The 17,145-nt window shown below is 37.4% G+C and overlaps 31 non-coding genes across 31 annotated transcripts; all 31 read right to left on the bottom strand.

Moving 5' to 3' along the window:
- Positions 1-60: 60 nt before the first annotated feature.
- On the bottom strand, positions 61-142 carry TRNAS-CGA (transfer RNA serine (anticodon CGA)). Its single transcript has one exon. It is a non-coding gene; the product is annotated as a tRNA-Ser (tRNA).
- Positions 143-464: 322 nt separating this feature from the next.
- On the bottom strand, positions 465-546 carry TRNAS-CGA (transfer RNA serine (anticodon CGA)). The gene has a single exon. It is a non-coding gene; the product is annotated as a tRNA-Ser (tRNA).
- Positions 547-1,256: 710 nt separating this feature from the next.
- On the bottom strand, positions 1,257-1,338 carry TRNAS-CGA (transfer RNA serine (anticodon CGA)). Its single transcript has one exon. It is a non-coding gene; the product is annotated as a tRNA-Ser (tRNA).
- Positions 1,339-2,064: 726 nt separating this feature from the next.
- On the bottom strand, positions 2,065-2,146 carry TRNAS-CGA (transfer RNA serine (anticodon CGA)). The gene has a single exon. It is a non-coding gene; the product is annotated as a tRNA-Ser (tRNA).
- Positions 2,147-3,260: 1,114 nt separating this feature from the next.
- Positions 3,261-3,342, bottom strand: TRNAS-CGA (transfer RNA serine (anticodon CGA)). Its single transcript has one exon. It is a non-coding gene; the product is annotated as a tRNA-Ser (tRNA).
- A 726-nt stretch (positions 3,343-4,068) lies between these two features.
- Positions 4,069-4,150, bottom strand: TRNAS-CGA (transfer RNA serine (anticodon CGA)). Its single transcript has one exon. It is a non-coding gene; the product is annotated as a tRNA-Ser (tRNA).
- Positions 4,151-4,876: 726 nt separating this feature from the next.
- On the bottom strand, positions 4,877-4,958 carry TRNAS-CGA (transfer RNA serine (anticodon CGA)). The gene has a single exon. It is a non-coding gene; the product is annotated as a tRNA-Ser (tRNA).
- Positions 4,959-5,281: 323 nt separating this feature from the next.
- TRNAS-CGA (transfer RNA serine (anticodon CGA)) lies at positions 5,282-5,363 on the bottom strand. Its single transcript has one exon. It is a non-coding gene; the product is annotated as a tRNA-Ser (tRNA).
- Positions 5,364-5,685: 322 nt separating this feature from the next.
- TRNAS-CGA (transfer RNA serine (anticodon CGA)) lies at positions 5,686-5,767 on the bottom strand. The gene has a single exon. It is a non-coding gene; the product is annotated as a tRNA-Ser (tRNA).
- Positions 5,768-6,089: 322 nt separating this feature from the next.
- On the bottom strand, positions 6,090-6,171 carry TRNAS-CGA (transfer RNA serine (anticodon CGA)). Its single transcript has one exon. It is a non-coding gene; the product is annotated as a tRNA-Ser (tRNA).
- A 323-nt stretch (positions 6,172-6,494) lies between these two features.
- On the bottom strand, positions 6,495-6,576 carry TRNAS-CGA (transfer RNA serine (anticodon CGA)). Its single transcript has one exon. It is a non-coding gene; the product is annotated as a tRNA-Ser (tRNA).
- Positions 6,577-7,302: 726 nt separating this feature from the next.
- On the bottom strand, positions 7,303-7,384 carry TRNAS-CGA (transfer RNA serine (anticodon CGA)). The gene has a single exon. It is a non-coding gene; the product is annotated as a tRNA-Ser (tRNA).
- A 710-nt stretch (positions 7,385-8,094) lies between these two features.
- Positions 8,095-8,176, bottom strand: TRNAS-CGA (transfer RNA serine (anticodon CGA)). The gene has a single exon. It is a non-coding gene; the product is annotated as a tRNA-Ser (tRNA).
- A 322-nt stretch (positions 8,177-8,498) lies between these two features.
- Positions 8,499-8,580, bottom strand: TRNAS-CGA (transfer RNA serine (anticodon CGA)). The gene has a single exon. It is a non-coding gene; the product is annotated as a tRNA-Ser (tRNA).
- A 727-nt stretch (positions 8,581-9,307) lies between these two features.
- Positions 9,308-9,389, bottom strand: TRNAS-CGA (transfer RNA serine (anticodon CGA)). The gene has a single exon. It is a non-coding gene; the product is annotated as a tRNA-Ser (tRNA).
- Positions 9,390-9,711: 322 nt separating this feature from the next.
- TRNAS-CGA (transfer RNA serine (anticodon CGA)) lies at positions 9,712-9,793 on the bottom strand. The gene has a single exon. It is a non-coding gene; the product is annotated as a tRNA-Ser (tRNA).
- A 323-nt stretch (positions 9,794-10,116) lies between these two features.
- TRNAS-CGA (transfer RNA serine (anticodon CGA)) lies at positions 10,117-10,198 on the bottom strand. Its single transcript has one exon. It is a non-coding gene; the product is annotated as a tRNA-Ser (tRNA).
- Positions 10,199-10,924: 726 nt separating this feature from the next.
- Positions 10,925-11,006, bottom strand: TRNAS-CGA (transfer RNA serine (anticodon CGA)). Its single transcript has one exon. It is a non-coding gene; the product is annotated as a tRNA-Ser (tRNA).
- A 322-nt stretch (positions 11,007-11,328) lies between these two features.
- On the bottom strand, positions 11,329-11,410 carry TRNAS-CGA (transfer RNA serine (anticodon CGA)). Its single transcript has one exon. It is a non-coding gene; the product is annotated as a tRNA-Ser (tRNA).
- A 322-nt stretch (positions 11,411-11,732) lies between these two features.
- TRNAS-CGA (transfer RNA serine (anticodon CGA)) lies at positions 11,733-11,814 on the bottom strand. The gene has a single exon. It is a non-coding gene; the product is annotated as a tRNA-Ser (tRNA).
- Positions 11,815-12,137: 323 nt separating this feature from the next.
- TRNAS-UGA (transfer RNA serine (anticodon UGA)) lies at positions 12,138-12,219 on the bottom strand. Its single transcript has one exon. It is a non-coding gene; the product is annotated as a tRNA-Ser (tRNA).
- A 306-nt stretch (positions 12,220-12,525) lies between these two features.
- Positions 12,526-12,607, bottom strand: TRNAS-CGA (transfer RNA serine (anticodon CGA)). The gene has a single exon. It is a non-coding gene; the product is annotated as a tRNA-Ser (tRNA).
- A 322-nt stretch (positions 12,608-12,929) lies between these two features.
- TRNAS-CGA (transfer RNA serine (anticodon CGA)) lies at positions 12,930-13,011 on the bottom strand. The gene has a single exon. It is a non-coding gene; the product is annotated as a tRNA-Ser (tRNA).
- A 727-nt stretch (positions 13,012-13,738) lies between these two features.
- On the bottom strand, positions 13,739-13,820 carry TRNAS-CGA (transfer RNA serine (anticodon CGA)). Its single transcript has one exon. It is a non-coding gene; the product is annotated as a tRNA-Ser (tRNA).
- A 322-nt stretch (positions 13,821-14,142) lies between these two features.
- Positions 14,143-14,224, bottom strand: TRNAS-CGA (transfer RNA serine (anticodon CGA)). Its single transcript has one exon. It is a non-coding gene; the product is annotated as a tRNA-Ser (tRNA).
- Positions 14,225-14,547: 323 nt separating this feature from the next.
- Positions 14,548-14,629, bottom strand: TRNAS-CGA (transfer RNA serine (anticodon CGA)). The gene has a single exon. It is a non-coding gene; the product is annotated as a tRNA-Ser (tRNA).
- Positions 14,630-15,355: 726 nt separating this feature from the next.
- Positions 15,356-15,437, bottom strand: TRNAS-CGA (transfer RNA serine (anticodon CGA)). The gene has a single exon. It is a non-coding gene; the product is annotated as a tRNA-Ser (tRNA).
- Positions 15,438-15,759: 322 nt separating this feature from the next.
- On the bottom strand, positions 15,760-15,841 carry TRNAS-CGA (transfer RNA serine (anticodon CGA)). The gene has a single exon. It is a non-coding gene; the product is annotated as a tRNA-Ser (tRNA).
- Positions 15,842-16,164: 323 nt separating this feature from the next.
- TRNAS-UGA (transfer RNA serine (anticodon UGA)) lies at positions 16,165-16,246 on the bottom strand. Its single transcript has one exon. It is a non-coding gene; the product is annotated as a tRNA-Ser (tRNA).
- A 306-nt stretch (positions 16,247-16,552) lies between these two features.
- Positions 16,553-16,634, bottom strand: TRNAS-CGA (transfer RNA serine (anticodon CGA)). Its single transcript has one exon. It is a non-coding gene; the product is annotated as a tRNA-Ser (tRNA).
- A 322-nt stretch (positions 16,635-16,956) lies between these two features.
- TRNAS-CGA (transfer RNA serine (anticodon CGA)) lies at positions 16,957-17,038 on the bottom strand. The gene has a single exon. It is a non-coding gene; the product is annotated as a tRNA-Ser (tRNA).
- Positions 17,039-17,145: the final 107 nt, after the last annotated feature.

Below are 17,145 nucleotides of genomic sequence, written 5' to 3'. Positions count from 1 at the left end.
AGTGAAACTAAAAAAATTCATGTATTTCTGGAAAGTTTTAATTTCCTGTGTAAAATGCTGCGCTGTGAACAGGATTTGAACCTGTGCAGGGAAACCCAATTGGATTTCGAGTGCAATGCCTTAACCTCTCGGCCATCACTGCTTAGGTTTTGCTTTGTTTCTCGGAAATCTTCTGGGAACTGTAATTCAGGGGCAATGTCTCAAAAATCGTAAAAAGCTTTTGATTAGTGAAGGAGAACGTATGTATGTCAATGAGTATAAGAAGTATTATAGAGAACGAGTCAGGTCTGATATAAGTTTTCTGAGAAGGAGGAAAGAAATAGTTATTTTCCTGAGAAACCGCAGCATGATTCATTTTAGTTATTTTACAGTTTTAATGGATTTATGAGACAGGAAAGACTCAAAGTGAAACTAAAGGAATTCATGTATTTCGGGAAAGTTTTAATTTCCTGTGTAAAATGCTTCGTTGTGAACAAGATTTGAACTTGTGCAGGGAAACCCCATTGGATTTCGAGTCCAACGCCTTAACCTCTCGGCCATCACAGCTTAGGTTTTGTTTTGTTTCTCGGAAATCTTCTGGGAACTGTAATTCAGGGGCAATGTTTCAAATATTGGAAAAAGCTTTTGATTAGTGAAGGAGAACTTATGTATGTCAATGAGTATAAGAAGTATTTTAGAGAATGAGTTAGGTCTGATATAAGTTTTCTGAGAAGGAGGAAAGAAGTTGTTCTTTTCCTGAGAAACAGCAGCATGATTCATTTGAGTTATTTTACAGTTTTAATGGGTTTATGAGACAAGAAAGGCTCAAAGTGAAACTAAAGGAATTCATGTATTTCGGGAAAGTTTTAATTTCCTGTGTAAAATGCTTCGCAGTGAACAGGATTTGAACCTGTGCAGGGAGACCACATCGGATTTCAAGTGCAATGCCTTAACCTCTCTGCCATCACAGCTTAGGTTTTGCTTTGTTTCTCGGAAATCTTCTGGGAACTGTAATTCAGGGGCAATGTCTCAAATATCGGAAAAAGCTTTTGATTAGTGAAGGAGAACCTATAAGAAGTATTTTAGAGAACGAGTCAGGTCTGATATAAGTTTTCTGAGAAGGAGGAAAGAAGTTGTTCTTTTCCTGAGAAACCGCAGCATGATTCATTTGAGTTATTTTACAGTTTTAATGGGTTTATGAGACAGGAAAGGCTCAAAGTGAAACTAAAGGAATTAATGTATTTCGGGAAAGTTTTAATTTCCTGTGTAAAATGCTTCGCTGTGAACAGGATTTCAACCTGTGCAGGGAGACCCCATTGGATTTCGAGTGCAATGCCTTAACCCCTCGGCCATCACAGCTTAGGTTTTGCTTTGTTTCTCGGAAATCTTCTGGGAACTGTAATTCAGGGGCAATGTCTCAAATATTGGAAAAAGCTTTTGATTAGTGAAGGAGAACTTATGAATGTCAATGAGTATAGGAAGTATTTTAGAGAAAGAGTCAGGTCTGATATAAGTTTTCTGAGAAGGAGGACAGAAATTGTTCTTTTCCTGAGAAACTGCAGCATGATTCATTTTAGTTATTTTACAGTTTTAATAGGTTTATGAGACAGGAAAGGCTCAAAGTGAAACTAAAGGAATTCATGTATTTCGGGAAAGTTTTAATTTCCTGGGTAAAATGCTTTGCTGTGAACAGGATTTCAACCTGTGCAGAGAGACCCCATTGGATTTCGAGTGCAATGCCTTAACCCCTCGGCTATCACAGGTTAGGTTTTGTTTTGTTTCTCGGAAATCTTCTGGGAACTGTAATTCAGGGTTAATGTTTCAAATATTGGAAAAAGCTTTTGATTAGTGAAGGAGAACTTATGAATGTCAATGAGTATAAGAAGTATTTTAGAGAACGAGTCAGTTCTGATACAAGTTTTCTGAGAAGGAGGAAAGAAATTGTTCTTTTCCTGAGAAACTGCAGCATGATTCATTTTAGTTATTTTACAGTTTTAATAGGTTTATGAGACAGGAAAGGCTCAAAGTGAAACTAAAGGAATTCATGTATTTCTGGAAAGTTTTAATTTCCTGTGTAAAATGCTTTGCTGTGAACAGGATTTCAACCTGTGCAGGGAGACCCCATTGGATTTCGAGTGCAATGCCTTAACCTCTCGGCCATCACAGCTTAGGTTTTGCTTTGTTTCTCGGAAATCTTCTGGGAACTGTAATTCAGGGGCAATGTCTCAAAAATCGTAAAAAGCTTTTGATTAGTGAAGGAGAACCTATGAATGTCAATGAGTATAAGAAGTATTTTAGAGAACGAGTCAGTTCTGATACAAGTTTTCTGAGAAGGAGGAAAGAAATTGTTCTTTTCCTGAGAAACCGCAGCATGATTCATTTTAGTTATTTTACAGTTTTAATAGGTTTATGAGACAGGAAAGGCTCAAAGTGAAACTAAAGGAATTCATGTATTTCGGGAAAATTTTTACTTCCTGTGTAAAATGCTTCACTGTGAACAGGTTTTGAACCTGTGCAGGGAAACCCCATTGGATTTCGAGTGCAATGCCTTAACCTCTCGGCCATCACTGCTTAGGTTTTGCTTTGTTTCTCGGAAATCTTCTGGGAACTGTAATTCAGGGGCAATGTCTCAAAAATCGTAAAAAGCTTTTGATTAGTGAAGGAGAACGTATGTATGTCAATGAGTATAAGAAGTATTATAGAGAACGAGTCAGGTCTGATATAAGTTTTCTGAGAAGGAGGAAAGAAATAGTTATTTTCCTGAGAAACCGCAGCATGATTCATTTTAGTTATTTTACAGTTTTAATGGATTTATGAGACAGGAAAGGCTCAAAGTGAAACTAAAGGAATTCATGTATTTCGGGAAAGTTTTAATTTCCTGTGTAAAATGCTTCGCAGTGAACAGGATTTGAACCTGTGCAGGGAGACCACATCGGATTTCAAGTGCAATGCCTTAACCTCTCTGCCATCACAGCTTAGGTTTTGCTTTGTTTCTCGGAAATCTTCTGGGAACTGTAATTCAGGGGCAATGTCTCAAATATCGGAAAAAGCTTTTGATTAGTGAAGGAGAACCTATAAGAAGTATTTTAGAGAACGAGTCAGGTCTGATATAAGTTTTCTGAGAAGGAGGAAAGAAGTTGTTCTTTTCCTGAGAAACCGCAGCATGATTCATTTGAGTTATTTTACAGTTTTAATGGGTTTATGAGACAGGAAAGGCTCAAAGTGAAACTAAAGGAATTAATGTATTTCGGGAAAGTTTTAATTTCCTGTGTAAAATGCTTCGCTGTGAACAGGATTTCAACCTGTGCAGGGAGACCCCATTGGATTTCGAGTGCAATGCCTTAACCCCTCGGCCATCACAGCTTAGGTTTTGCTTTGTTTCTCGGAAATCTTCTGGGAACTGTAATTCAGGGGCAATGTCTCAAATATTGGAAAAAGCTTTTGATTAGTGAAGGAGAACTTATGAATGTCAATGAGTATAGGAAGTATTTTAGAGAAAGAGTCAGGTCTGATATAAGTTTTCTGAGAAGGAGGACAGAAATTGTTCTTTTCCTGAGAAACTGCAGCATGATTCATTTTAGTTATTTTACAGTTTTAATAGGTTTATGAGACAGGAAAGGCTCAAAGTGAAACTAAAGGAATTCATGTATTTCGGGAAAGTTTTAATTTCCTGGGTAAAATGCTTTGCTGTGAACAGGATTTCAACCTGTGCAGAGAGACCCCATTGGATTTCGAGTGCAATGCCTTAACCCCTCGGCTATCACAGGTTAGGTTTTGTTTTGTTTCTCGGAAATCTTCTGGGAACTGTAATTCAGGGTTAATGTTTCAAATATTGGAAAAAGCTTTTGATTAGTGAAGGAGAACTTATGAATGTCAATGAGTATAAGAAGTATTTTAGAGAACGAGTCAGTTCTGATACAAGTTTTCTGAGAAGGAGGAAAGAAATTGTTCTTTTCCTGAGAAACTGCAGCATGATTCATTTTAGTTATTTTACAGTTTTAATAGGTTTATGAGACAGGAAAGGCTCAAAGTGAAACTAAAGGAATTCATGTATTTCTGGAAAGTTTTAATTTCCTGTGTAAAATGCTTTGCTGTGAACAGGATTTCAACCTGTGCAGGGAGACCCCATTGGATTTCGAGTGCAATGCCTTAACCTCTCGGCCATCACAGCTTAGGTTTTGCTTTGTTTCTCGGAAATCTTCTGGGAACTGTAATTCAGGGGCAATGTCTCAAAAATCGTAAAAAGCTTTTGATTAGTGAAGGAGAACCTATGAATGTCAATGAGTATAAGAAGTATTTTAGAGAACGAGTCAGTTCTGATACAAGTTTTCTGAGAAGGAGGAAAGAAATTGTTCTTTTCCTGAGAAACCGCAGCATGATTCATTTTAGTTATTTTACAGTTTTAATAGGTTTATGAGACAGGAAAGGCTCAAAGTGAAACTAAAGGAATTCATGTATTTCGGGAAAATTTTTACTTCCTGTGTAAAATGCTTCACTGTGAACAGGTTTTGAACCTGTGCAGAGAAATCCTGTTGGATTTCGAGTCCAACGCATTAACCTCTCAGCCATCACAGCTTAGGTTTTGCTTTGTTTCTTGGAAATCTTCTGGGAACTGTAATTCAGGGGCAATGTCTCAAATATTGGAAAAAGCTTTTGAATAGTGAAGGAGAACTTATGAATGTCAATGAGTATAAGAAGTATTTTAGAGAACGAGTCAGGTCTAATACAAGTTTTCTGAGAAGGAGGAAAGAAATTGTTATTTTCCTGAGAAACCGCAGCATGATTCATTTTAGTTATTTTACAGTTTTAATGGGTTTATGAGACAGGAAAGGCTCAAAGTGAAACTAAAGGAATTCATGTATTTCTGGAAAGTTTTAATTTCCTGTGTAAAATGCTGCGCTGTGAACAGGATTTGAACCTGTGCAGGGAAACCCCATTGGATTTCGAGTCCAACGCCTTAACCTCTCGGCCATCACAGCTTAGGTATTGCTTTGTTTCTCGGAAATCTTCTGGGAACTGTAATTCAGGGGGCAATGTCTCAAATATTGGAAAAAGCTTTTGATTAGTGAAGGAGAACGTATGTATGTCAATGAGTATAAGAAGTATTTTAGAGAACGAGTCAGGTCTGATATAAGTTTTCTGAGAAGGAGGAAAGAAATAGTTCTTTTCCTGAGAAACCGCAGCATGATTCATTTTAGTTATTTTACAGTTTTAATGGATTTATGAGACAGGAAAGGCTCAAAGTGAAACTAAAGGAATTCATGTATTTCGGGAAAGTTTTAATTTCCTGTGTAAAATGCTGCGCTGTGAACAAGATTTGAACTTGTGCAGGGAAACCCCATTGGATTTCGAGTCCAACGCCTTAACCTCTCGGCCATCACAGCTTAGGTTTTGTTTTGTTTCTCGGAAATCTTCTGGGAACTGTAATTCAGGGGCAATGTTTCAAATATTGGAAAAAGCTTTTGATTAGTGAAGGAGAACTTATGAATGTCAATGAGTATAAGAAGTATTTTAGAGAACGAGTCAGGTCTGATATAAGTTTTCTGAGAAGGAGGACAGAAATTGTTCTTTTCCTGAGAAACTGCAGCATGATTCATTTTAGTTATTTTACAGTTTTAATAGGTTTATGAGACAGGAAAGGCTCAAAGTGAAACTAAAGGAATTCATGTATTTCGGGAAAGTTTTAATTTCCTGTGTAAAATGCTTTGCTGTGAACAGGCTTTCAACCTGTGCAGGGAGACCCCATTGGATTTCGAGTGCAATGCCTTAACCTCTCGGCCATCACAGCTTAGGTTTTGCTTTGTTTCTCGGAAATCTTCTGGGAACTGTAATTCAGGGGCAATGTCTCAAAAATCGTAAAAAGCCTTTGATTAGTGAAGGAGAACTTATGTATGTCAATGAGTATAAGAAGTATTTTAGAGAACGAGTCAGGTCTGATATAAGTTTTCTGAGAAAGAGGAAAGAAATAGTTCTTTTCCTGAGAAACTGCAGCATAATTCATTTTAGTTATTTTACCGTTTTAATGGGTTTATGAGACAGGAAAGGCTCAAAGTGAAACTAAAGGAATTCATGTATTTCGGGAAAGTTTTAATTTCCTGTGTAAAATGCTTCGCTGTGAACAGGATTTCAACCTGTGCAGGGAGACCCCATTGGATTTCGAGTGCAATGCCTTAACCCCTCGGCCATCACAGCTTAGGTTTTGCTTTGTTTCTCGGAAATCTTCTGGGAACTGTAATTCAGGGGGCAATGTCTCAAATATTGGAAAAAGCTTTTGATTAGTGAAGGAGAACTTATGTATGTCAATGAGTATAAGAAGTATTTTAGAGAACGAGTCAGGTCTGATATAAGTTTTCTGAGAAGGAGGAAAGAAATAGTTCTTTTCCTGAGAAACCGCAGCATGATTCATTTTAGTTATTTTACAGTTTTAATGGGTTTATGCGACAGGAAAGGCTCAAAGTGAAACTAAAAGAATTCATGTATTTTGGGAAAGTTTTAATTTCCTTTGTAAGATGCTTCGCTGTGAACAGGATTTGAACCTGTGCAGGGAAACCCCATTGGATTTCGAGTCCAACGCCTTAACCTCTCGGCCATCACAGCTTAGGTTTTTTTCTGTTTCTCGGAAATCTTCTGGGAACTGTAATTCAGGGGCAATGTTTCAAATATTGGAAAAAGCTTTTGATTAGTGAAGGAGAACTTATGTATGTCAATGAGTATAAGAAGTATTTTAGAGAACGAGTCAGGTCTGATATAAGTTTTCTGAGAAGGAGGAAAGAAATAGTTCTTTTCCTCAGAAACTGCAGCATGATTCATTTTAGTTATTTTACAGTTTTAATAGGTTTATGAGACAGGAAAGGCTCAAAGTGAAACTAAAGGAATTCATGTATTTCGGGAAAATTTTTACTTCCTGTGTAAAATGCTTCACTGTGAACAGGTTTTGAACCCGTGCAGAGAAATCCTGTTGGATTTCGAGTCCAACGCATTAACCTCTCAGCCATCACAGCTTAGGTTTTGCTTTGTTTCTTGGAAATCTTCTGGGAACTGTAATTCAGGGGCAATGTCTCAAATATTGGAAAAAGCTTTTGAATAGTGAAGGAGAACTTATGAATGTCAATGAGTATAAGAAGTATTTTAGAGAACGAGTCAGGTCTAATACAAGTTTTCTGAGAAGGAGGAAAGAAATTGTTATTTTCCTGAGAAACCGCAGCATGATTCATTTTAGTTATTTTACAGTTTTAATAGGTTTATGAGACAGGAAAGGCTCAAAGTGAAACTAAAGGAATTCATGTATTTCTGGAAAGTTTTAATTTCCTGTGTAAAATGCTGCGCTGTGAACAGGATTTGAACCTGTGCAGGGAAACCGCATTGGATTTCGAGTCCAACGCCTTAACCTCTCGGCCATCACAGCTTAGGTTTTGTTTTGTTTCTCGGAAATCTTCTGGGAACTGTAATTCAGGGGCAATGTTTCAAATATTGGAAAAAGCTTTTGATTAGTGAAGGAGAACTTATGAATGTCAATGAGTATAAGAAGTATTTTAGAGAACGAGTCAGGTCTGATATAAGTTTTCTGAGAAGGAGGACAGAAATTGTTCTTTTCCTGAGAAACTGCAGCATGGTTCATTTTAGTTATTTTACAGTTTTAATAGGTTTATGAGACAGGAAAGGCTCAAAGTGAAACTAAAGGAATTCATGTATTTCGGGAAAGTTTTAATTTCCTGTGTAAAATGCTTTGCTGTGAACAGGATTTCAACCTGTGCAGGGAAACCCCATTGGATTTCAAGTCCAACGCCTTAACCTCTCGGCCATCACAGCTTAGGTTTTTTTCTGTTTCTCGGAAATCTTCTGGGAACTGTAATTCAGGGGCAATGTTTCAAATATTGGAAAAAGCTTTTGATTAGTGAAGGAGAACCTATAAGAAGTATTTTGGAGAACGAGTCAGGTCTGATATAAGTTTTCTGAGAAGGAGGAAAGAAGTTGTTCTTTTCCTGAGAAACCGCAACATGATTCATTTGAGGTATTTTACAGTTTTAATGGGTTTATGAGACAGGAAAGGCTCAAAGTGAAACTAAAGGAATTCATGTATTTCGGGAAAGTTTTAATTTCCTGTGTAAAATGCTTCGCTGTGAACAGGATTTCAACCTGTGCAGGGAGACCCCATTGGATTTCGAGTGCAATGCCTTAACCCCTCGGCCATCACAGCTTAGGTTTTGCTTTGTTTCTCGGAAATCTTCTGGGAACTGTAATTCAGGGGCAATGTCTCAAATATTGGAAAAAGCTTTTGATTAGTGAAGGAGAACTTATGAATGTCAATGAGTATAGGAAGTATTTTAGAGAAAGAGTCAGGTCTGATATAAGTTTTCTGAGAAGGAGGACAGAAATTGTTCTTTTCCTGAGAAACTGCAGCATGATTCATTTTAGTTATTTTACAGTTTTAATAGGTTTATGAGACAGGAAAGGCTCAAAGTGAAACTAAAGGAATTCATGTATTTCTGGAAAGTTTTAATTTCCTGTGTAAAATGCTTTGCTGTGAACAGGATTTCAACCTGTGCAGGGAGACCCCATTGGATTTCGAGTGCAATGCCTTAACCTCTCGGCCATCACAGCTTAGGTTTTGCTTTGTTTCTCGGAAATCTTCTGGGAACTGTCATTCAGGGGCAATGTCTCAAAAATCGTAAAAAGCTTTTGATTAGTGAAGGAGAACCTATGAATGTCAATGAGTATAAGAAGTATTTTAGAGAACGAGTCAGTTCTGATACAAGTTTTCTGAGAAGGAGGAAAGAAATTGTTCTTTTCCTGAGAAACCGCAGCATGATTCATTTTAGTTATTTTACAGTTTTAATAGGTTTATGAGACAGGAAAGGCTCAAAGTGAAACTAAAGGAATTCATGTATTTCGGGAAAATTTTTACTTCCTGTGTAAAATGCTTCACTGTGAACAGGTTTTGAACCTGTGCAGAGAAATCCTGTTGGATTTCGAGTCCAACGCATTAACCTCTCAGCCATCACAGCTTAGGTTTTGCTTTGTTTCTTGGAAATCTTCTGGGAACTGTAATTCAGGGGGCAATGTCTCAAATATTGGAAAAAGCTTTTGATTAGTGAAGGAGAACGTATGTATGTCAATGAGTATAAGAAGTATTTTAGAGAACGAGTCAGGTCTGATATAAGTTTTCTGAGAAGGAGGACAGAAATTGTTCTTTTCCTGAGAAACTGCAGCATGATTCATTTTAGTTATTTTACAGTTTTAATAGGTTTATGAGACAGGAAAGGCTCAAAGTGAAACTAAAGGAATTCATGTATTTCGGGAAAGTTTTAATTTCCTGTGTAAAATGCTTTGCTGTGAACAGGATTTCAACCTGTGCAGGGAGACCCCATTGGATTTCGAGTGCAATGCCTTAACCTCTCGGCCATCACAGCTTAGGTTTTGCTTTGTTTCTCGGAAATCTTCTGGGAACTGTAATTCAGGGGCAATGTCTCAAAAATCGTAAAAAGCCTTTGATTAGTGAAGGAGAACTTATGTATGTCAATGAGTATAAGAAGTATTTTAGAGAACGAGTCAGGTCTGATATAAGTTTTCTGAGAAAGAGGAAAGAAATAGTTCTTTTCCTGAGAAACTGCAGCATAATTCATTTTAGTTATTTTACCGTTTTAATGGGTTTATGAGACAGGAAAGGCTCAAAGTGAAACTAAAGGAATTCATGTATTTCGGGAAAGTTTTAATTTCCTGTGTAAAATGCTTCGCTGTGAACAGGATTTCAACCTGTGCAGGGAGACCCCATTGGATTTCGAGTGCAATGCCTTAACCCCTCGGCCATCACAGCTTAGGTTTTGCTTTGTTTCTCGGAAATCTTCTGGGAACTGTAATTCAGGGGGCAATGTCTCAAATATTGGAAAAAGCTTTTGATTAGTGAAGGAGAACTTATGTATGTCAATGAGTATAAGAAGTATTTTAGAGAACGAGTCAGGTCTGATATAAGTTTTCTGAGAAGGAGGAAAGAAATAGTTCTTTTCCTGAGAAACCGCAGCATGATTCATTTTAGTTATTTTACAGTTTTAATGGGTTTATGCGACAGGAAAGGCTCAAAGTGAAACTAAAAGAATTCATGTATTTTGGGAAAGTTTTAATTTCCTTTGTAAGATGCTTCGCTGTGAACAGGATTTGAACCTGTGCAGGGAAACCCCATTGGATTTCGAGTCCAACGCCTTAACCTCTCGGCCATCACAGCTTAGGTTTTTTTCTGTTTCTCGGAAATCTTCTGGGAACTGTAATTCAGGGGCAATGTTTCAAATATTGGAAAAAGCTTTTGATTAGTGAAGGAGAACTTATGTATGTCAATGAGTATAAGAAGTATTTTAGAGAACGAGTCAGGTCTGATATAAGTTTTCTGAGAAGGAGGAAAGAAATAGTTCTTTTCCTCAGAAACTGCAGCATGATTCATTTTAGTTATTTTACAGTTTTAATAGGTTTATGAGACAGGAAAGGCTCAAAGTGAAACTAAAGGAATTCATGTATTTCGGGAAAATTTTTACTTCCTGTGTAAAATGCTTCACTGTGAACAGGTTTTGAACCTGTGCAGAGAAATCCTGTTGGATTTCGAGTCCAACGCATTAACCTCTCAGCCATCACAGCTTAGGTTTTGCTTTGTTTCTTGGAAATCTTCTGGGAACTGTAATTCAGGGGCAATGTCTCAAATATTGGAAAAAGCTTTTGAATAGTGAAGGAGAACTTATGAATGTCAATGAGTATAAGAAGTATTTTAGAGAACGAGTCAGGTCTAATACAAGTTTTCTGAGAAGGAGGAAAGAAATTGTTATTTTCCTGAGAAACCGCAGCATGATTCATTTTAGTTATTTTACAGTTTTAATAGGTTTATGAGACAGGAAAGGCTCAAAGTGAAACTAAAGGAATTCATGTATTTCTGGAAAGTTTTAATTTCCTGTGTAAAATGCTGCGCTGTGAACAGGATTTGAACCTGTGCAGGGAAACCGCATTGGATTTCGAGTCCAACGCCTTAACCTCTCGGCCATCACAGCTTAGGTTTTGTTTTGTTTCTCGGAAATCTTCTGGGAACTGTAATTCAGGGGCAATGTTTCAAATATTGGAAAAAGCTTTTGATTAGTGAAGGAGAACTTATGAATGTCAATGAGTATAAGAAGTATTTTAGAGAACGAGTCAGGTCTGATATAAGTTTTCTGAGAAGGAGGACAGAAATTGTTCTTTTCCTGAGAAACTGCAGCATGGTTCATTTTAGTTATTTTACAGTTTTAATAGGTTTATGAGACAGGAAAGGCTCAAAGTGAAACTAAAGGAATTCATGTATTTCGGGAAAGTTTTAATTTCCTGTGTAAAATGCTTTGCTGTGAACAGGATTTCAACCTGTGCAGGGAGACCCCATTGGATTTCGAGTGCAATGCCTTAACCTCTCGGCCATCACAGCTTAGGTTTTGCTTTGTTTCTCGGAAATCTTCTGGGAACTGTAATTCAGGGGCAATGTCTCAAAAATCGTAAAAAGCTTTTGATTAGTGAAGGAGAACTTATGTATGTCAATGAGTATAAGAAGTATTTTAGAGAACGAGTCAGGTCTGATATAAGTTTTCTGAGAAAGTGGAAAGAAATAGTTCTTTTCCTGAGAAACTGCAGCATAATTCATTTTAGTTATTTTACCGTTTTAATGCGTTTATGAGACAGGAAAGGCTCAAAGTGAAACTAAAGGAATTCATGTATTTCGGGAAAGTTTTAATTTCCTGTGTAAAATGCTTCGCTGTGAACAGGATTTCAACCTGTGCAGGGAGACCCCATTGGATTTCGAGTGCAATGCCTTAACCCCTCGGCCATCACAGCTTAGGTTTTGCTTTGTTTCTCGGAAATCTTCTGGGAACTGTAATTCAGGGGGCAATGTCTCAAATATTGGAAAAAGCTTTTGATTAGTGAAGGAGAACTTATGTATGTCAATGAGTATAAGAAGTATTTTAGAGAACGAGTCAGGTCTGATATAAGTTTTCTGAGAAGGAGGAAAGAAATAGTTCTTTTCCTGAGAAACCGCAGCATGATTCATTTTAGTTATTTTACAGTTTTAATGGGTTTATGCGACAGGAAAGGCTCAAAGTGAAACTAAAGGAATTCATGTATTTCGGGAAAGTTTTAATTTCCTTTGTAAGATGCTTCGCTGTGAACAGGATTTGAACCTGTGCAGGGAAACCCCATTGGATTTCAAGTCCAACGCCTTAACCTCTCGGCCATCACAGCTTAGGTTTTTTTCTGTTTCTCGGAAATCTTCTGGGAACTGTAATTCAGGGGCAATGTTTCAAATATTGGAAAAAGCTTTTGATTAGTGAAGGAGAACCTATAAGAAGTATTTTGGAGAACGAGTCAGGTCTGATATAAGTTTTCTGAGAAGGAGGAAAGAAGTTGTTCTTTTCCTGAGAAACCGCAACATGATTCATTTGAGGTATTTTACAGTTTTAATGGGTTTATGAGACAGGAAAGGCTCAAAGTGAAACTAAAGGAATTCATGTATTTCGGGAAAGTTTTAATTTCCTGTGTAAAATGCTTCGCTGTGAACAGGATTTCAACCTGTGCAGGGAGACCCCATTGGATTTCGAGTGCAATGCCTTAACCCCTCGGCCATCACAGCTTAGGTTTTGCTTTGTTTCTCGGAAATCTTCTGGGAACTGTAATTCAGGGGCAATGTCTCAAATATTGGAAAAAGCTTTTGATTAGTGAAGGAGAACTTATGAATGTCAATGAGTATAGGAAGTATTTTAGAGAAAGAGTCAGGTCTGATATAAGTTTTCTGAGAAGGAGGACAGAAATTGTTCTTTTCCTGAGAAACTGCAGCATGATTCATTTTAGTTATTTTACAGTTTTAATAGGTTTATGAGACAGGAAAGGCTCAAAGTGAAACTAAAGGAATTCATGTATTTCTGGAAAGTTTTAATTTCCTGTGTAAAATGCTTTGCTGTGAACAGGATTTCAACCTGTGCAGGGAGACCCCATTGGATTTCGAGTGCAATGCCTTAACCTCTCGGCCATCACAGCTTAGGTTTTGCTTTGTTTCTCGGAAATCTTCTGGGAACTGTCATTCAGGGGCAATGTCTCAAAAATCGTAAAAAGCTTTTGATTAGTGAAGGAGAACCTATGAATGTCAATGAGTATAAGAAGTATTTTAGAGAACGAGTCAGTTCTGATACAAGTTTTCTGAGAAGGAGGAAAGAAATTGTTCTTTTCCTGAGAAACCGCAGCATGATTCATTTTAGTTATTTTACAGTTTTAATAGGTTTATGAGACAGGAAAGGCTCAAAGTGAAACTAAAGGAATTCATGTATTTCGGGAAAATTTTTACTTCCTGTGTAAAATGCTTCACTGTGAACAGGTTTTGAACCTGTGCAGAGAAATCCTGTTGGATTTCGAGTCCAACGCATTAACCTCTCAGCCATCACAGCTTAGGTTTTGCTTTGTTTCTTGGAAATCTTCTGGGAACTGTAATTCAGGGGGCAATGTCTCAAATATTGGAAAAAGCTTTTGATTAGTGAAGGAGAACGTATGTATGTCAATGAGTATAAGAAGTATTTTAGAGAACGAGTCAGGTCTGATATAAGTTTTCTGAGAAGGAGGACAGAAATTGTTCTTTTCCTGAGAAACTGCAGCATGATTCATTTTAGTTATTTTACAGTTTTAATAGGTTTATGAGACAGGAAAGGCTCAAAGTGAAACTAAAGGAATTCATGTATTTCGGGAAAGTTTTAATTTCCTGTGTAAAATGCTTTGCTGTGAACAGGATTTCAACCTGTGCAGGGAGACCCCATTGGATTTCGAGTGCAATGCCTTAACCTCTCGGCCATCACAGCTTAGGTTTTGCTTTGTTTCTCGGAAATCTTCTGGGAACTGTAATTCAGGGGCAATGTCTCAAAAATCGTAAAAAGCCTTTGATTAGTGAAGGAGAACTTATGTATGTCAATGAGTATAAGAAGTATTTTAGAGAACGAGTCAGGTCTGATATAAGTTTTCTGAGAAAGAGGAAAGAAATAGTTCTTTTCCTGAGAAACTGCAGCATAATTCATTTTAGTTATTTTACCGTTTTAATGGGTTTATGAGACAGGAAAGGCTCAAAGTGAAACTAAAGGAATTCATGTATTTCGGGAAAGTTTTAATTTCCTGTGTAAAATGCTTCGCTGTGAACAGGATTTCAACCTGTGCAGGGAGACCCCATTGGATTTCGAGTGCAATGCCTTAACCCCTCGGCCATCACAGCTTAGGTTTTGCTTTGTTTCTCGGAAATCTTCTGGGAACTGTAATTCAGGGGGCAATGTCTCAAATATTGGAAAAAGCTTTTGATTAGTGAAGGAGAACTTATGTATGTCAATGAGTATAAGAAGTATTTTAGAGAACGAGTCAGGTCTGATATAAGTTTTCTGAGAAGGAGGAAAGAAATAGTTCTTTTCCTGAGAAACCGCAGCATGATTCATTTTAGTTATTTTACAGTTTTAATGGGTTTATGCGACAGGAAAGGCTCAAAGTGAAACTAAAAGAATTCATGTATTTTGGGAAAGTTTTAATTTCCTTTGTAAGATGCTTCGCTGTGAACAGGATTTGAACCTGTGCAGGGAAACCCCATTGGATTTCGAGTCCAACGCCTTAACCTCTCGGCCATCACAGCTTAGGTTTTTTTCTGTTTCTCGGAAATCTTCTGGGAACTGTAATTCAGGGGCAATGTTTCAAATATTGGAAAAAGCTTTTGATTAGTGAAGGAGAACTTATGTATGTCAATGAGTATAAGAAGTATTTTAGAGAACGAGTCAGGTCTGATATAAGTTTTCTGAGAAGGAGGAAAGAAATAGTTATTTTCCTCAGAAACTGCAGCATGATTCATTTTAGTTATTTTACAGTTTTAATAGGTTTATGAGACAGGAAAGGCTCAAAGTGAAACTAAAGGAATTCATGTATTTCGGGAAAATTTTTACTTCCTGTGTAAAATGCTTCACTGTGAACAGGTTTTGAACCTGTGCAGAGAAATCCTGTTGGATTTCGAGTCCAACGCATTAACCTCTCAGCCATCACAGCTTAGGTTTTGCTTTGTTTCTTGGAAATCTTCTGGGAACTGTAATTCAGGGGCAATGTCTCAAATATTGGAAAAAGCTTTTGAATAGTGAAGGAGAACTTATGAATGTCAATGAGTATAAGAAGTATTTTAGAGAACGAGTCAGGTCTAATACAAGTTTTCTGAGAAGGAGGAAAGAAATTGTTATTTTCCTGAGAAACCGCAGCATGATTCATTTTAGTTATTTTACAGTTTTAATAGGTTTATGAGACAGGAAAGGCTCAAAGTGAAACTAAAGGAATTCATGTATTTCTGGAAAGTTTTAATTTCCTGTGTAAAATGCTTTGCTGTGAACAGGATTTCAACCTGTGCAGGGAGACCCCATTGGATTTCGAGTGCAATGCCTTAACCTCTCGGCCATCACAGCTTAGGTTTTGCTTTGTTTCTCGGAAATCTTCTGGGAACTGTAATTCAGGGGCAATGTCTCAAAAATCGTAAAAAGCTTTTGATTAGTGAAGGAGAACTTATGTATGTCAATGAGTATAAGAAGTATTTTAGAGAACGAGTCAGGTCTGATATAAGTTTTCTGAGAAAGTGGAAAGAAATAGTTCTTTTCCTGAGAAACTGCAGCATAATTCATTTTAGTTATTTTACCGTTTTAATGCGTTTATGAGACAGGAAAGGCTCAAAGTGAAACTAAAGGAATTCATGTATTTCGGGAAAGTTTTAATTTCCTGTGTAAAATGCTTCGCTGTGAACAGGATTTCAACCTGTGCAGGGAGACCCCATTGGATTTCGAGTGCAATGCCTTAACCCCTCGGCCATCACAGCTTAGGTTTTGCTTTGTTTCTCGGAAATCTTCTGGGAACTGTAATTCAGGGGGCAATGTCTCAAATATTGGAAAAAGCTTTTGATTAGTGAAGGAGAACTTATGTATGTCAATGAGTATAAGAAGTATTTTAGAGAACGAGTCAGGTCTGATATAAGTTTTCTGAGAAGGAGGAAAGAAATAGTTCTTTTCCTGAGAAACCGCAGCATGATTCATTTTAGTTATTTTACAGTTTTAATGGGTTTATGCGACAGGAAAGGCTCAAAGTGAAACTAAAGGAATTCATGTATTTCGGGAAAGTTTTAATTTCCTTTGTAAGATGCTTCGCTGTGAACAGGATTTGAACCTGTGCAGGGAAACCCCATTGGATTTCAAGTCCAACGCCTTAACCTCTCGGCCATCACAGCTTAGGTTTTTTTCTGTTTCTCGGAAATCTTCTGGGAACTGTAATTCAGGGGCAATGTTTCAAATATTGGAAAAAGCTTTTGATTAGTGAAGGAGAACCTATAAGAAGTATTTTGGAGAACGAGTCAGGTCTGATATAAGTTTTCTGAGAAGGAGGAAAGAAGTTGTTCTTTTCCTGAGAAACCGCAACATGATTCATTTGAGGTATTTTACAGTTTTAATGGGTTTATGAGACAGGAAAGGCTCAAAGTGAAACTAAAGGAATTCATGTATTTCGGGAAAGTTTTAATTTCCTGTGTAAAATGCTTCGCTGTGAACAGGATTTCAACCTGTGCAGGGAGACCCCATTGGATTTCGAGTGCAATGCCTTAACCCCTCGGCCATCACAGCTTAGGTTTTGCTTTGTTTCTCGGAAATCTTCTGGGAACTGTAATTCAGGGGCAATGTCTCAAATATTGGAAAAAGCTTTTGATTAGTGAAGGAGAACTTATGAATGTCAATGAGTATAGGAAGTATTTTAGAGAAAGAGTCAGGTCTGATATAAGTTTTCTGAGAAGGAGGACAGAAATTGTTCTTTTCCTGAGAAACTGCAGCATGATTCATTTTAGTTATTTTACAGTTTTAATAGGTTTATGAGACAGGAAAGGCTCAAAGTGAAACTAAAGGAATTCATGTATTTCTGGAAAGTTTTAATTTCCTGTGTAAAATGCTTTGCTGTGAACAGGATTTCAACCTGTGCAGGGAGACCCCATTGGATTTCGAGTGCAATGCCTTAACCTCTCGGCCATCACAGCTTAGGTTTTGCTTTGTTTCTCGGAAATCTTCTGGGAACTGTCATTCAGGGGCAATGTCTCAAAAATCGTAAAAAGCTTTTGATTAGTGAAGGAGAACCTATGAATGT

Source organism: Rhinoderma darwinii (assembly GCF_050947455.1).
Source record: "Rhinoderma darwinii isolate aRhiDar2 chromosome 1 unlocalized genomic scaffold, aRhiDar2.hap1 SUPER_1_unloc_22, whole genome shotgun sequence".
NCBI classification, from domain to species: Eukaryota; Metazoa; Chordata; class Amphibia; order Anura; family Rhinodermatidae; genus Rhinoderma; species Rhinoderma darwinii.
This window is presented reverse-complemented; position numbering and strand designations above follow the sequence as displayed.